General features: G+C 29.9%; 1 protein-coding gene and 1 long non-coding RNA gene across 3 annotated transcripts in view; one reads left to right on the top strand and one right to left on the bottom strand.

Moving 5' to 3' along the window:
* Window positions 1–18,985, top strand: part of LOC145320351 (outer dynein arm-docking complex subunit 4-like) — a 100,759-nt gene that overhangs the window by 40,282 nt on the left and 41,492 nt on the right. The window lies entirely within an intron of this gene.
* Window positions 14,505–16,040, bottom strand: LOC145320350 (uncharacterized). The gene is made up of 4 exons (XR_013880167.1): window positions 15,695–16,040; window positions 15,193–15,286; window positions 14,768–14,850; window positions 14,505–14,557 (listed from the first exon to the last, which is right to left on the bottom strand). It is a non-coding gene; the product is annotated as an uncharacterized LOC145320350 (long non-coding RNA).

Below are 18,985 nucleotides of genomic sequence, written 5' to 3'. Positions count from 1 at the left end.
CTTAGTGTTCTTCATTTTGGGTTTAAAAGTTATCATGATTGAGGCTGTACATTTGTATCTTATGTTTTTTTTCCTTTTTTCCCATTAATCTTAATCTAGTTTTTGCTACTTTAAAGATAGCATTTTATTTCTTTTCTCCCTTAATCTTGTTTTTAATACTTTAAAGATAACATTTGTTTAGCTGATTTATAAAAACTCTTCCTATCTTTTCTGTAAAAGATAGGATACCCTAAGAAAAAATAAGGCTTTCCTTATTTTATTTAAATAATAATGAATGAAATTCTTTCTTAGCTAGACAATTTGATACATTTTTTTAACAAAACATATTGTAGATTAAATTTAACTTTACTACAACAGAAAAAAATTAACAATCTATTTGCATGAATTTGTCTATTGGATGTACTCTTTGCATTTTTCCTTTCTTATTAGAGAGTTGCTAAACAAGAATGACAACATCAATAAAAGCGAAGCTCTAAATTTGTAAACAATTATAATGTAAAATTGATTAAATGCAGGATAATGACATACACACATTTTTTAGGAATCATTATTTCAAATATAAGATCAAGATGAATAGGATAACTAAGTTTTTATAAAAAAAGTTTTAAAAATCAGTATGTTTAAAATGAACATGTGGGCATTTGGATAATGATTATAGAGTTGCTAAATCGTATCTAACTATTACAGGAAACATTATTTGAAATTGATAGGATAATTCTTATATGCCTAAATTAATAATATGAGCTATCAGATACAGATGGACGGACTTACCCTTATTATAGAAAAGCTTCGCTTTTAAAAAGAGAAGTACAAAGTTGCATTCTCTCAATTAAATTTGTTATGTAATTACATTTATGTTCCCAATCTTATTAGTATTGTTATTTTTAAAATTTTAGATTTTAGGAACCTGCCTTAATTGAATAGATATAGGACATTTAGATACACATTTTCTAATGCAGCCAATAGGAAAACAATGTAGCAATAATTCGGCCATATTATTGGTTAAAAATTGTGCAGATTTTTGTACAAAAGTGAGGACGTCAAAATATGTGGGGAAGGGGGGGGGGGAGGGATGGTTGTTTATCTTCCTAAAAATGCTTTGAAAAAAATTTTTTTTTATTACCCTCACAAACAAATCTTTACCAACATTTGATGAAGGGGTAAATAATTTTTAGTAGTGAAGATACTCTTTAGATCCAAATGTTTGTCTATCGGTCAGTTTGTCCTTCAAAGACAAAAATGTAGAGAATATGATTATCTCATCTCCTATTCAAGATATACAGCAGTAACTTTTTGTCAACACTCTCATATTAAGAAGTATAATTATCTATTAACCCTTACAGATCAGGGGGGGGGGGGTCATATTGACCACCCCCCCCCCTCTATTTTTTTCAATGTCATTTTTTTGTAGGTAAGATAGAGAGTTGTGACTTCATGACTTTTTAAGTTTAGTAATTATATGTCGGCAAGAGTTGATCTTATAAGGATACTAGTCTGTGTCGGTCATGGCATCCGGTCAAAGTCGGTTAGGTGGCACCAAAGAGGGGTATTTACTTTTATTTTTATAGCTAGCCGGTGCTTTTAGTAAGTAGTAGATGCAAATTTTTCCATAGAATTCAGATATGCAATCGGTTTTTTTGTAGACCTCTTATTTTTAAAGTAATGTAAGTTTTTTTTTTAAAAATTAAGTCAATTTTAAGGTACTAAAATGCAACAAAAAAAAGAAAGAAAATGGCCATTATGAACAAAAATGGTAAAATCTTTAATTTGACACCTTACTTTTTAAATTCTGTCAGGTAATTATTGAAAAAATAAATTTTTTTAAACCCACAAGAATAAAAACTTTGAACTTAATTTTATCATTACCCAGGCATAAGAAATAGGCGTTATATATACTGTTAGAATGAGAAAAATATTACAAATCCATTCTAAGCAAAATTGAAATAAAAAGTTTACACTATAGTATATAAACTACAATAAAAGGAATTATATAAAAATATTATGTTATATTATACAGGCAACCATCTTATTTCTTATTTTGAGAATAAAAATGGGAAGGGGGTAAAGAGGGGGTAAAAAGGGGATGAAGAAAGTGTTGCTTGTACAAAATAATATATTAGGCCATTTTTTATTTTTTTACTTTTTTTCAATTTTGCTTATAATGGATTCGTAATATTTTTCTGATTCTAAAGGTATATATGAACCCATATTTTTTATACCTGTGTAATGATAAAATTAAGTTCAAAGTTTTTATTCTCGTGGGTTTAAAAAAATCAATTTTTTCAATAATTACCTGACAAAATTCAAAAAGTAAGGTGTCAAATTAAAGATCTTACTATTTTTGTTCATAATGCCCATTTTCTTCCTTTTTTTTGTTGCGTTTTGGTACCTTAAGATCGACTTAATTGTAAAAAAACAAACTTAATTATTTTAAAAATTGCATAACTGAATTCTATGAAAAATTTTACATCTACTACTTAATAAAAGCACCGGCTTATATAAAAATGTATAATTACTAAACTTAAAAAGTCATGATGTAATGAAGGCAAGTGACATTGAAAAAACTAGAGGGGGGCGGCTAATTTAGCCCCCCCAATCTGTAAGGGTTAATTTCTTATTGCTCTAAGGGAAACATCCATGGTAATTGGAGTGCTTTTTAGCAGGTTTTTAACTATAGGACTACTTCCTAGAGTATTTAACCCTTAACGGTCGGGAGGGGGGGGGCGTTGAACGCCCCCCCATCCGGTTTTTTCTATCTCATTTTCTGTGTGTGAAAGATAAAGAGCCCAAACTGCGTGACTTTTTAAGTTTGGGTATGACACATAACTGAGAGTTGGAATTTTTTGAATATCTCTATCCTGGCGGGCACAGGATGCCAGCAAACCTGGCAGGGTCATCCAGGTAAAGAGCAAAAATATTTTTTTGACTTAAACAAAGTATTTTATCTTGCCAAAATATCCTCTAGTAGTACATCCTTATATGAAATACAGGTGTTAAAGTCAATTTCAGGTTCCAGGTATGATCCTGCAGGTCCTGATCCTCCAGGTCTCCAGAAATCTTTAAAAGGCTCCTGTGGCCTCAATTTTTGACTTAGAGACTTCAAATTTTAAACTTAAGCTTTTCTTACATGTCTACATAACGTATAAAAATTTCATAAAGATCCACCGCCGTTTTCCCGCCGACCGCCGACTGCGGCGGCTGGCAGCTGCCAAGTACAGCTGCGGCCGCTGAAATTTATAATTTGACATTTCAAATATAAAATTTACATAAAGATAAACATTTTCTGCAAAAAAAATTGTCCTTCTAGCTTCAAAAATAAGAAAATTAAAGCCGTTTGAAATTTTTAAGTAAAAAAGGACCTAAAAACAAAGGTTGTTAAATAAAAGGGTGAAGGAAGCGAAAATTGACTTTGACTTACTTAAGGTCGGAAATTCATCATAACACAGGGGACTTGTACAAAAAAATTTAGCCCTCTAGCTCTAATACGAACTGAGATAATATGGGGGGCGTTGAACGCCCCCCCCCCCCCGACTGATTAAGGTGCGGCAAGGGGCCCGACTGTTAAGGGTTAAAGCTAAAGAATCAGGAAAAAATATATCATCTAAAAATTTTGTTGCCCAAATTATTGAATTTAAACAAATACGTCTAAATAATCAAAAGCATTTCAGAAATTTATATCATCTAAACATTTTGTTGCTGAAATTATCAAAATGAAACTTATACAGTTACAAATAAACAAAAGGGTTTGTCTTACACCTCTATATGTATGACAGAATTTGGTGCCAGATAGACCATCTAGATCTTATATATCTATTCATTGGATGTCAAAGCTCTTCCCACCTCTACCTGCTTTCTTTTGAATTAAGAACCCTTAGGCATCGCTAACTTTAATGTAAGCCTACCTTAAAGTTGTACTAAAAAAGCTTACATAAATTTGAAAGTAACCTTTATCAACCCCCCCCCCCCCACTACCACCCTTCCCTATTAATTTCTACCTGCTTTCTTTGCAAAGAAAGGTTTAGGAATCCCTAACTATTTATGTAAAGGTAGCTTAATCCCCTCCCTATTTTCGATGCCCCTACCTTATATGAATCATCCCTTTTGATCCACTTCTCCATCAAAAATCCTAGGGTATCTTATCAAAAAAAGGTACCTTAACTAATTTTAAAAATAATAAGAAATAAAATTCTTTCTTAGGATGACAATTTGATGTTTTTTCAACAAAACTTTGTGTGGATTATTTTTAATTTTACTATAATAGAAAAACAAACTATAAGGATAGATCATATAGCACTAAAAGCTACTCTTTGTAATAAACATATAAAATTTGTTAACATGTGGCTCTTTGTAGATTTTAATTTTAACATCTATATAGATGTTCATACATTTTAACAAAAAAGTATCATAGGTTCAACACTTGCCTATTTCTAATATTTGATTATATGTCATGTGTTTTACCTATATTTTACATGGTGCCTTTACCAAGCTAAGAAATCACTCTCTACAAAACGTTTTTTTAACCTTTCTTTATAAATCTAACAACTTAAAAGCTTAGAGGGGTTGTAGCTATTAAGTATAACACAGACAGGACTTGAATAGAAACTACTTAAAAACTAATGAAAGCTATATAATTTTTATGTTTTTTTAGCTAAAAGAACAGTTAGCTGTTTTAAATAATAACCTTTAAAAAAATATTCTACCAAGAAAGTACAAAAGTATAGTGTAAAAAGTAAGCTTTAAAACACTTACCTTCTAACATAGCTTGTCCTTGTCCAAAATGCAACATCCAAGTAGTATCCTATAAAATGTTTAATATTGTAACAAGGATAAAAAAGTTCAAAATCAACAAATCATTTATTCGTTCCTTTTTATCACATCTTTAAATTTAAAAACCACAACCATTTCCTTTATAATCAAACTTAAAATATTACAGGCCTTTGGTGGAAGAATGGTTGTCAAGATGAGATTGTATTAGGCAGTCAATGAACTTTGTCATACACCGGGGTTCATAACCCAGTGACTCATACACTTGTTAGACAGAAGGAAAGTGAAAAAAGGGAAAGTTTTACCCTGAAAAGTGACAATCCCAATAAACAGTTATCCACAGATCAAAAACTAGACGTCTAGTATGCCAAATTTCACCATGTTAGAAAGTGAAAATATCAGTGATTTAGACGTCTAAAACCAACAACCATAAAAGGTTAGACGTCTGATATGTGACAATCATAGCAACAGATAGCCAAGATGGCCATTAATTATGGTTAGAACCAGACGTCTAGGGGGCGCAACAAGCGTCCCCAAAAAGTATAAAAGGAAGGGATTTCTGGAAATTCCTCACTCTTCTCATAGCCACCAAACTTAAAGCATCTCACTTGTAGAACATAGTCCATAGAAAATTAATTCCAGATCTATAGAAATCCAGTAAGTTTTACTTCAAAAACTTTGGTTAAATTACCTTAATCATATCCAAAGATACACCAAACACCAGTGGTTGAATTTGACTACCTGAAATAATTGACATTTGATAACAAATTTATTAAGCCAAAGGTTTAAGTAATATTAATTAAAAGCCTCAGTAATTCCAACACAATTGGTTGATTTTAAATTTTAAAATCCTAAGCTAAAGTTTTAAGTAACATTTATTTAAAGCCTCAGTAAACCTTTAACACCATTGGTTGATTTTAAAATTTAAATCCTAAGCTAAAGTCTAAAGTAACATTTATTTAAAGCCTCAGTAAACATTTAACACCATTGGTTGATTATTTAATTTTAAATCTTAAACTAAACATTAAGTAAAAGATTTGTTTTAAAGCCTCAGTAAAAGTCCGACGCTATTGATTGATTATCATTTTAAAATAAAGAAATAACTTTGAATAGTAATTAATACTTAAGTAATTAATAATCCATTGAGATAGGTATACCTATCACGTCTGTATTTAAGTATACATTAATTGATAATTCTTTGTGTTAAATAAGTTTTGTGTACAATTTTGTTTGGTCTTATTCTAAATTATTGCAACCATTTTGAATATAAATTGTTCTGTCTTGTCCTTTAATTCATAAGTATAACTCCACCTTTTATATATCCAATATCATTAAATCTTGAATTGTTTTGTCTTGTAAATAAATTCATAAGTATTATTCCACCATTTATATAAATCTAATATTATTAAATCTTGAGATCTTGTAATCTAATTGAAATCTAATTAATATCTTGTGATTGTTTTGTGTTTAAATTAAGTCTTGTAAAATAAAATTATAAAATAATAAGGAATTAGTTATTAATTGGTAAACTCGTTTGAAAACTACTCTATAATTTACCTAGCTCGAATATAACACTGTCAAGGGAATTAGTGGCAAGCCGTTAAGAAAGGGAGAACCTTATCGGTTAGAATTGGGTTTCCTTGAGAGTCGGGACTAGGATTAACTACTTACTGAACCAACATTTAAAGGATTGCTTTGCAGGTAGGAAGGCTGATACGTACGTCTTCTAATTTCAAAGGATAGATAGGTTAAAATCTGCTCTTTTGATAACGCAAGGTATAGAATAGCGGTAAACGCTATCATCACTCCTACAGGTGGCGCGACGTCCTTTTGAATCTTAGATAGATAAGAATTATTAAGAAAATTTTTAATTAAGTTCTCTTACCTTATTTTTCTATACGGACCCATAGCATTTTACCAAGAACATTGACTTCCTTGATATATACTTAATATTTTTGACAATCTATATCTTGTACAAGACAAAACAACTTCTCTACACTATCATATTACTATTTTTAATTGCGTCAATTGACACTAAAATAACAGCCAATAATTTAGTTTATAAACTTGAATTAGACAATTTAAAATCTGATAAAGCACTTGAAAATTTTGCTATTTTTTTAGATATAACTCAAAGGATACCTCTTATTTTTATTCTAATTGACATTATAACTTTAATTTGCTACTAATAAACTCTTTTCCATCTTTTTTCATAGTTCTCGAATTCTTTTCCTATCGGATTGTGTATTCTACACCATTAATAAGTATTTCTAATTTGCTGTGAAAAACTTTCTGTGATAATAACTCTTAGTAATATTAAGGAGACCTGTGATTTCTGATGGATCCGGTATATAACACCACAACATCAACAGAGAAGAGTCCCGTCAAAACAGCGATCTTTGGTCTTCTACCTGAGAAACATTCAAAATTTTAGGTAAGTGTATTGCCTTATCTTTTATTATTTTCGTATCCTTATTAGGTTTAGTAGCTTTATCTATTTTTAATATACAATTGTTAAAAAGTTTTGCTGAATTTATAAATCAATTTTTCTCAACTTTCGAAAATATTATAAAACTAATTAAGTCAAAATATGACAAGCATCTTTAAAAGAAGCGAAAAATCCCCCTCAAGACCTACGTCACAGGCGGGGTCAATCATAATGGAATCTCAAAATACAGATAATAATTTAATAAATGATGATCATCATAATAATCTAATTACTGAAAATGTGGCAAAAACATTACAAGACCCTATTGGTCGATTACTTTTAAACCTAGCTAGCACTTCAATTGCTTTGAGTAAAAAATCTGACATTCCTGCTCCAAATCTTGATATAGAAGACATAAGTAATGATTATCAAGAACATTTACAACAAAATAAAAAACGCATTGAAAAAGAAATCAGAGAAGAAAAATTAAAATTAGATCACTTAATAAAAAATTATACAGCGGATAAAAAATTTACAACCATGGAAACTATAGTGGCCCCATCAAAATATTCTCCTACAGATATCTTAACTCATGATGAGTATAAAAGAAACTTAGCTCATAATCTATTTCCAAAAAAACAATTCAACACTAAAAGTCCTTCCTCTCCTTCCATTGCTGAACATTTAACAAATCTTAACGAATTTCAGGAGGACATGTGTTTATCAGAGGCTGAATTTAAAAGATTCTTACAAAAAAGTTTTACAAATGAACCTTATCAGTTTATATCTGATCAAATAAGCTCAAAATTGCCTATTAGCGATATCTATTCAAACCTATTAAAAAAATATGATACTCGCATAAATCCATTCCAAGCTAGAGATAAATTATTACAATATAATCCTCCCCCTAATTCAACTTTATCAAGTATTGAATCAGACATTCTTGAATTAGGGAACCGTGCGGCACTTATTCATGATGAAACCTCCAGAAATTCATGCTTTAATGCTGAAGTCATAAGTGCTTTAAAGAAAGCATTGCCCCGCCAATGCTCAGAGTACGTACTTAAAGCTGAAAAAGAGTGCAATGCTTACTACGGCCGTAACGCATCTTTTGCTGAATTTAGTACTTCATTAAAAGTTTATTCTGACCTCATAGATCTAGAATTAGAAAAACTTTATGCTAGCAAACCAATGAAGTCTATACATTACAGCAAATACAATACACCTAGACACTCTGTAAATGCTTTAAATTTTGATGAAAATCGTAGATCTACGTATAATAACAATAATCATGCAAAATCTAGCTATAATAATTATAAAAATAATAGGCACTTCATCAATAATCTCGATATAGAAGATAATTATATATTTTATAATAATGGATCCAATTTCTCTAATTATAACAGGAGCTATATAAATTCATTAGATATTGGCGGGACGCCCCAATACTCTAGAAATTATTCAAATAACTCCAATAATAATAATAAAAATCATTATAATAATCAATCTTCTTATATAAATAGAAAGCCACAATATAATCCTGGTCAAAGTTACCAAAGAAATAATAATAGCAACAGAAACAACATTAATAATTACAGGAATAATAATAATTATAAAAATAATAATAATATTAACAATGCTAGCTATAGTAAACAGCCTCATAACCAATATAAAAATGGCCAATATAATCCGCAAAATTTTTCTAAACGTCTTAGAGACCAATTCTTCGATAATTTTGGTTCTCACAAATATCACCACAATAAACCTGTAGAAGAATATAAAAATAAAATTAATTGCCCTCTATGCGGTGAATCTGGGCATGAATCAACTAGATGCAGACAAATGCGTTTAGATAATGGTAAATTAAAAGTTCAGCCACCAACAAATGTACCTTGCACCATCTGCCTTAAAGCAACAAAAAATGAAATGAAACTTCTCCACCCTGAACACTTATGTTTTCGCAGACCCGCTTTTATTCAAGCCAAAAGGGAAGGAAAACACAGGGATTATGATATGAGAGTAGTGAATCAAGAATATAGAAATCGAATTAAATCACAATAGCAACTAAATGTGATTTCTTTAAACACCCTAAAATCTGACAAGCATCAACTTATTTTTATGGATCTAAAACCTACATATGGACGGAAACTATATATACCAATGTTAATACATCTAACTAATAATGACTATAGATCATGTACCTCTATGCTGGATACAGGTGCTGATTTATCTATTTGTTCTTTTTCTTATTTAAAAGATTTGTTTCCATACTTTGATGATGATGAATGGGATGACATGATTCAACCTACAAATATTAGTTTAAAGTCTTACAGGGGTCACAAAATACCTTTATTAGGAACGATCGATTTTAAAGTTAAATTTGAGTATAAAGATAAGCCACAAATTATTAAACTGTACATTGTTAAATTCCAAGATAGATTTCAATGCAAACACCCAGTTATTTTATCATTAACAGATTTTCTTAATTTAAACTTAATTATTAAAAGTCTTAAAGCCGATAATTATATGCAACCAATAGTATACAAATCAAATGATTTAGAACAAGAAGTTCCTAGCTACTTTGATACTGATGAAAATTTAAATTTAGCTCATGCTTTTCTTAATGATTTTAAACCTAAAGAAATAACAGAAATCTATTTTCAATTATCCCCAGCTTCAAAATTTTTAGAAAACGATCACGTGATTATAAGTCAGGACCACATTCCTTACTCTCAGCATTATAATATTAAAATTTTTCCTTCAACTAGTTTTGTTCAAAGATACAGAAATAAAATGTCTGTAATAGCAAAAGTTCAAAATGTAGGACCTACGACTTATAATGGGATCCAGGGATATGTAGATTTTATTGAACAAAGCCAGGAACTTACTGTTATAAATCATATCTCCATAAATTCTTACATTGAGAATAAAATTAACTTACTGCATGAAGTCTCTTTCCTTGACAGTTCAATCACTCCAATAGGTGAAATCACTCTTCTAAAAAATATAGATGATAAAATTAAGACCGCAGACATAGATCAAAATATTTTTAATTTAGACTTTAACTTTGCAGAAGATTTTATAGGTAACCCAGATGCAATTAATAATGACGTAAAAGATCCAAAATATAGCTTGTCAGAAGAAAGGGATAGGGTAGAGGAATCACCTATTACATTAACTAAAGAACAGGAAGATTCTTTCCTTGATGATAATGAAACAATACAATTAGGCTTTAAACCAAACACTAAAGATATTGTACCTGAAGACTTACAACCCTCAGGTTTTTCAATTCCTTCAAATTATTACGAAAATGCATCAGACATTATATTAGAAAACAATTATGATGCTGAACACTGGCCATATATAAAAGACATTTTTATTGATAAATATCCACAAATAATCTCACTACACTCTCTGGATGCAGGTAAAATCAGCGACACTCTTGGTTTTTATAAAATTACACTTAAACCACATGTCTCTCTTCCAAAAACCAGAAAATGTTATTACCTGGCTCCAATGGAACTGGCACAGTTAAGAGAAATTCTTCGAATTCTTGAAAAACTTGGCATTGTCAGCAAAGCCAGCACATCAGGTTCGGAACTCAGTCAGTTTGCCAGTCCTTGTTTCTTAATTGCAAAATCAAATAAAGCTCAAACAGCAAGATTAGTTGTCAATTACAAACTACTTAACGAGCTTATAACCATAGAGCCTCCACTCATACCTACGGTTAGCTCAATCCTTAATAAATTAAGAGATGCTTCCTTTTACAGTGTCATAGACCTAAAAAATGCATTTAATTCCATAAGCATACATCCAGACTGCCGCAAGTACACCCAATTCGCAACACAAATTGGAGCCTATCAAATGAATTCACTATGCACAGGATTGGCCAGCTCTCCATCTATATTGGCTCGTTTCACAGATATGATCATTAATCATGTTCCTAGTAGAGATAAAAATAATACAATAATCTTTGATGACAATGGTTATCCTCTTATGTTGCCAGATTACCTGGATTTCTGTGACACCTACTACGACGACATTGTTGTCTTCACACCTGCAAAAGATACTTATGAGGAAAGTGTTAAATTTCATTTCCAATGCATAGAAAAATTAGTTTCTCGCTTAGCTTTTCACAAATGTAAAATCTCCATAGAAAAAGCATCCTTTTGTAAAAGCAAAATCAACATTTTGGGATGGTATGTGTGCAACAACTTTATACAAGCCGACCCCAAAAGGGTCGAAAAAGTGTTGCAAGCACCCATGCCAAAATCTAAAGAATGTCTGCAATCATATTTAGGTATGTTAAATTCTTTCAGAACAGTTTGTGGATTTGACGTATTTAAAGACATAAAACACATAACAGCACTCACAAGCGATAAAACAAAATTCATTATGAAAGATTCACATAAAAAAGTAATTATGGATTTAAATAAAACCTTATCATCAGCTCCATTGTACTCAAAAATTGTACAACCTGGAGTTCCCAAAATTCTTATGACAGATGCCGCCAGCGCATCAGGTTCTCAGTATAGCTGCGTCCTAGCACAAATTATTCCAGCAAAATTCCCAAAATTAAAAGTCCCAGAATACATCAACATGGACGATAAAACACACAGAATAATTTATGATTTAAAATTACCTTACAAACCTATCTTTTATCCAAGAGCAGACCAATCTCACAAAGCATTCATGGCAGACTTAAAAACATCTCAACCACCTAAACATGAATATCTATTAGATAAAACTTTAGGATATGGTGAAGATGTAAAAAACTCTTTTAGTCATAGTCTCAAGTTATTACTAAAAGTCTCAAATTGCCCTACAGAATTCAATACAATTTGTAAGAAAATGGTGACCTATATTAGGGACCACATCCTCCACCCGCAGATATTAGAAAACACATACATGTCAAACCGTCATATGATGAAAGATTTCATTAAAAATATGGAAAACGGAGAAATTTCCATAGACAAAGATTTAAATGTTTTTGATGCTCTAGCACGTGTACTATACAAATCAGTAATAATAATAAACTCAACAGATAAATTCAATAACCAAAAACAAATTATCTTTAATGCACCTAAACTTAAAAGTGCAGCACCCCTCATTTTTCTACTTTATGAATCAAAAGACACTCTAATTGTAAGACCAGCAATAAATATTTCTTACCCAGAATATCAGCTCAACAAACACAGAGGAACTTTTGAAATTATCTGTTATCACACAAAGTCTATACCTGAAACAGTAGAAAGTAATGCTATATATACTCTAGAACTTAATGCACTTCTAGATGCCTTACATGCTACGGAGCACCTTCGAGGCTTCGACCCAACTCTAGCATTATGCGACAATAAAACAGTCCTCTGGATGTATAATGAAGGAGTCACAAAATCATGTAGAAAAATGAAACGATGGGGATTAATTATTAAACATGACCATAAAACTGTCACACTTGCATTTTTAAGTTCAAAAAACAACCCAGCAGATTATCTAAGCAGAAAATTTCAAGTTCCAAAACATGAAAGAGTAAAAATACAATTACCTCTGTATGTGAAGGACAGCTTAGATGACAATATGCCTGCTGAGGAGATGTCCATTGGCGACTGGGCCAAATGGGTAGTACAACATCCACAGTTTGTTGAGTACAAAGATCCAAAACCTGAAAAATCATTATCAGTCAACAACATCACAGCATACTCCATTCCTGAAGTACATATTAACCTCTTATCTCAAATCTCTAGAGAAAAATTTGAAAAAGATTTTAAAGAGACAAAACTCAGCAAAAAAGTCTTAGGCTCTAGTCTTTCATACAATAAAATAATTGAAAATTTAACTTCAATCTTTCAACCATTGAAAGATTTAGAAAAAATTCTAACCACTCAAAGAATTATTGATGAACAAAAATTAGAATACAAAGACATTTACATCCAAGCATTAACGGAAGACACTTATGTACATAACAATAATAAATACAAAATTAAAAATGCACTTTTATATTACATTGACAAAGATGACATTCCAAAACTCTATATTCCTTCTAAGCTATTATATGCATATATAGCTTCTGCTCACCTGGCTACGAACCATTCTGGCAAAGATAAAATGATTCTTAATCTCCAAAATTATTTTCATCCTCGCCTAAAAGAATATGTTGATAAGTTTACAAAAACTTGTTATGCATGTCAGCTTGTAAATCAGTACTCCAAAAATGAAAAATTAGGATTCTATCCAATCAGTGACCAGGCAGGTGAAATTTTACACATGGACCTAATAGAAAGTCTTCCTAGTAGTAGTGGTTTTGTGCATATACTGATTGTAAAATGTCCAGCTACAAATTTCATTAATTGCTTCCCCGTAGTCAATAAGACAAGCGAGGAATTCTTACATATTTTTCAAAATTACATATTTCAATTTTGGCACCCAAAAAGCATACTTGCTGACAACGCCCCATTCTTTGTATCAAAAAAGACAATCTCAACTTTAGCTTTCTTAAAATGTAGAATGTTTTATTCCTCAGCCTTCTCAGGATTTTCCCATGGAGGGATAGAAAGATACGTCGGGCTCTTTAAAACATATTTCAAAAAAGTCTTGGCAATTAGTCCGTCATTCAATTGGAGTTTCCTCTGCTGCTCTGTCAGTCTATTGCATAATACCTCAAAAATTCACAAAACAGGCTATTCTCCAGCTGAACTCATCTTCGGACCAGGTGTACATTTGTCAGAAAATCCGCTTCTATCAGACAACCTACCTAAAATACATCCAAATGCTCATATCCACATTGACCAAATAAAAGAAAAACATAACTTTCTACAAAAAATATGGAAAGAAGCACAATTAAAAATTGAAAAAGTTAATGTAGATAGAACAACATACAAAAATAAAAATAGAATTACCAGAGATTATAAAATTGGAGACATTGTATTTGTAAAAGATCAATCCAAAATCTTAGGTAATACACGACCGTTAAAAACAACTTATTATCAAACACCCTTTGTTATTGTACAACTCCCTGAAAAAGCTGTAGTAGTAAAAGCTATATCTAATTTAAATAATAAACAATTAAGAAGAAACAGAAATGAGATAAAGAAATACATTCCTTCAGACCCCCTCTTTGACCCCCTCCCCCTTTCTGTTAAAAATATTTGCCTAAAACAGTATGAGGATATAAATAAAGAAGAATTAGATAATCTTTTATCATCAGATAATATAGTTCTTGAAGAAATATTTAACACACCTGAGGAAATTATTGACGACGAAATTGCAATTGTTAAGGAACTTGAGAACGGAGTTGTCCCAATAGAGCCCGTTGACCTACCTGAAGACCACAACGACGAAGACAAACAGATTGTAACAAGATCAGCCCTTAAAAAAGCACAAAATCAGAATAAAAAGGTAAATTTTAATTCAAAAGTTGATATTAAGATTTTTGATTCATAATGCTATTAAAATATCTATTAATATTAATCCTTCCGTCGTCAATATTTTCTTTGCAATTTTTCTTAATCGACACTATTACTACTAATATGTATGATTATAAATTTGAAACGATTATAAAACTTGAATGTAAATTACCTGATATTAACAAAATTAATACAACAGTATTCAATATTTATGATCAAGCAAATACAAAATTCCCATTGCCTGCAAGTAACGACCTACAATATAACACGCTAATAACAAATGAGTATTATGTACATTTATCATTAGTAAATACTCAGATACAAAAAATTATGGAAATAAACAAAAAATTTACTGAATTACAGCAATATTACACACAAGAGGTTCCATCGCCTTATCACCAATCTGGTAAATTTGAAGTATCTGAGAAATTTTTAAATGATACCCTTAATGCATTAGACTATTTAAATGCGGTCACAAAAATAACATTTGATAAATATGCTACTTGGGACGCTTTTAAAGCCAACAGTCAATCCTTTACATCAATTATTATCCAATTTCGATTTATACAAGAAACACTAAGTTATTTATTTACTAACCTGGACTCACATTATGAAGCCATAAAACAAGCCAAACAAAACATAATCACAGATCGCTTGGCCTCTGCCATCTCGACTTTTGAATACAACACACCTAAAACAGACATTAAAATAATTGATTCATTTATTAAGGATGGTATACCTACGTATTATATTAAAAAGATTGAATATCACAACCAAAAAACAGGAAACAAACTACTTCCTGTATATTATAATAATTTCGGTTTAGAAGAAGGTTATCTTTTTGATCCTTCATTACATAAATATATTAAGCCATCAGATAAATCTTTATCTTATAAACAAAGGATAAATCTTAATAAATGTCTAACAGCCTTAAACTCAGAAAATTTTAATGATACATTAAAATTTTGTGAATTTCAATATAACCCATCAAATACCTTTACACCAACAAATGAAGGAGTTTTGCTACATAAAGCCAGCCAATTAACTATTAATGCTATAAATAATCAATTAAATGTTGATTTAGCTCAATCAGACTTACCTGCGCATATAACTTTTGATGGTGATTTATCATTCATAGACATGGAGATTGGTTTAGTATCCTTCAAGCGTAACTCAGCAAGAGATGTCGAGGAATCTACATTTTCTCACAATAGAATAGATTACATGACAGATTATTTAAGAAAAAAAGAAGATAAAGTTAAAAATAATCTGACATTTCCTGAATATGTTGAAGATAATTACGTAAACATATTAATTGATATTTCAGCTGTAGGATTAGTAGTTATTCTCGTAGCCATAGTGCAAAAACTTTTCCTCAAATCTACACGTCATTGTAAAAGAGTTCCAATGGAAAATAACATTATTAAAATGGTAAGAAAAAATCATGCATAATTCCTTTTTTTTTGTTTCAGATGTATAACATATCCAGCACCATCAGAAACAATATATTGAACGTGGACGAAATAATAGACAGATCCTTATTAAAATTTAAACACCTTACGCCAGCTGAAAAAGATCTTTTTAGAGATAGAATCTTAAAACCTAATCTAGAGATCATTATAAAACATAAAGACCTCATTTTTATTTCTAATTTATGTAATGCCGCTATTATCTATAAACAGCTAAATCCTACAATAAATTTTGCACCTAGAGTACTTAGTTTCATCCTCCGAAATCATCTGCCTTATTTCTATTATGTATTTTACATATTCTTTGATGCTATGTCTATTTCAGAACGTAAAAAATTCGGATTTGACATCAATCTTTATAGCGACACATTTTTTAGAAATACGACAAATGATACTATTTAAATTACAATTTTGTTTGTGTATTTATTAATATAATTATTGTACATTATTTCTGTTATATTTTCTTTTATTAACCTTTATCGATTCCAACCAATTCAAACTAATCATATGAGTAAATCTAAGCTATATACTACACACTTTAATAATTCAATGCATCTAAGCATATTTCTATTGAATTACATTCCTTAATATCCGCCATATTAATTGATTAACTAACTTAAGTCCCAAGCATCAAATTTATAATTAACCCCTCCTAATAATAAGTAAAATTAGTCTAATCTCGAAATCGATCCACCCTAATTATTGTATAATATAGTTTTAACAATTACTGTGTACAGACCCCCCCCCATACTGAAATCGACCCATTCTAATTTAGCCTAAACTGTATAGAACACACTTAATTTTTTCTAATATACATAAACACGTTTCCGCGTCTAGCAAATAATTTTCTCCTTTCGTACCTAATAATATTCTTTTTATATATATATACGTGAAATTAAACCTTTAATCACCTTAGTATCTATCTGTTTAATTGTAACACTGCTTTTTTTTATTTTCATATAAATAAAATCTCTGACCTAATCTTTATTTTTTTTACTAAGCAATATAAAACACGCTTTGCATTAAACCTTCAAACGCTCATTTATTTATTTTATCAAAGTAACGAACAGTTCGAATTAACTTCTCACCTGTATATTAATCTCATTGTTAAGTATTATGAAGCATTTTTAACTTATAATTCTACAAAATAAAAGTTAAACCTTCTATTCTTACCTAATAATTTCTTTAATCGCATTATTACCTATTTTTATTGAATCCTAAGCATTATAGAACACGCAATTCTCACCGCTCTCCTTTAATGAAATCCAAGCTCTATTATTCATACATTTAAACCGTTTATAATTCCATGTTAAAATCGATCCAATATTTACATATAAGATAAAGTCCATACTATTAAGATTTTTTTTTCTAAGCTTTATAGAACATTCTTGCAAACAAATATTCAATAACGGTTAACTTATTTCCATCCTGTAATCCAAATTTCTAGTTATTCTTGATTACTAACATAAATCTTCAGATATTTGGCCAACGGTTTCTCTACATCTATTTTCGGCAGATGAAAACTTCTTGTCAATTTTCTTACCAAATATTTACCGCATAAATCTTACAACCTACCATTTAAATTAATGTTTATAACCATAAAGATAACGAAATCTCAATATTTATCTAAATATCTTAATACCACCCCATAAATTTTATAACCCCCTCCCCTCCGCACAAGCTTATTGTATCCTCGTGCCATAAATCTTTTTTGGTCCACTAAACACACAAGTTAAATTGCCCCTACTTATTTCTAACCAAAATTTTACAATGTATTTTTCACCCATTGTATTCATACTAACCTGCTCCTACTCAATAAACTTTAATCTTACTTTCAACCACTTAATAGTACAAATTTTAGAATTATATTCGAAATAAATACAACTTCTTTTTAATCTTAATCAAAATAACTAGGTATTACGTTTTAAATTGGTTTATCATAACACCTTTTCTTTTCATAAAATCAGTTTTTTTTTACGAGATCTTAAAAGCAGATTTACATTAAAATTTTATGTGTCGGAAATATACAACTAGGTATTATCGAATAAAGAAAAAAGACGCAATCGATTAATCGTCTTTATCTTTTAAAACGACCATTTAAAGATTAATATTTTAATTAAGATTTGAAAACATTCAACCTTTATGATCTTTTAAAATAAACCCTGACCTCGAAATTTCCGTAAATTTAAAACAATTTTTTATTCCAAAGAAGTAAAAAAAAAATTTTTTAAAACATTTTTCTTTCACTAAAACTAGTTCCAATCTTTCCGAAACATTTATAAAGAATCAAACAATATTCATAAGAAAACATTCACCTCGAAATTATTTTATTACACTCTCTTGTTTAATTCTTTATCAAATTTTAATTAATTAATTTACAGTTATAATAAGAAAAGAAAACGTGAGATTTATAAACCACTTTTATTTTAATTTTCGTCTTAAAAATAACGTTACATAAATTTCTGTCACATAATTACTAAAAACAGGTACAAGTTCTTTTGAAATACAAGCGTAATTTAGTCAAGTGCTCTAATCTTTTATATACAAATTTCTTAGGTACAATTTTTTTATCACAAGAATGCTAATAATATTATAAAACGATCTTTTCTAAACTTTAAAATCTTTAAAAATTGCAAATTTTAGTTTAATTTATACAAACTTTACATATTTACAAACAAAATTTTGAAAATTTACATCCTTGTTAAAATAATGAAGATAAATACAGATTTCCACTAGCTTCTCTCAAAATATTTTAACACCATAACCCATAAATCTTATAGTACAAAAGAATGATTCCCCTTAATACAACAGATTTTAAACGCTACTTGATTTACATAGCACTTAACTAACACCCATAATTCTTCTTGTTCCCTTTAATTAACCATCTATTCAAATAAATTATTTCCGATACGTTAAGAAGC

Source organism: Acartia tonsa, chromosome 5 (genome assembly GCF_053477335.1).
Source record: "Acartia tonsa isolate MP-2025a chromosome 5, ASM5347733v1, whole genome shotgun sequence".
Classification (NCBI taxonomy): domain Eukaryota; kingdom Metazoa; phylum Arthropoda; class Copepoda; order Calanoida; family Acartiidae; genus Acartia; species Acartia tonsa.
This window is presented reverse-complemented; position numbering and strand designations above follow the sequence as displayed.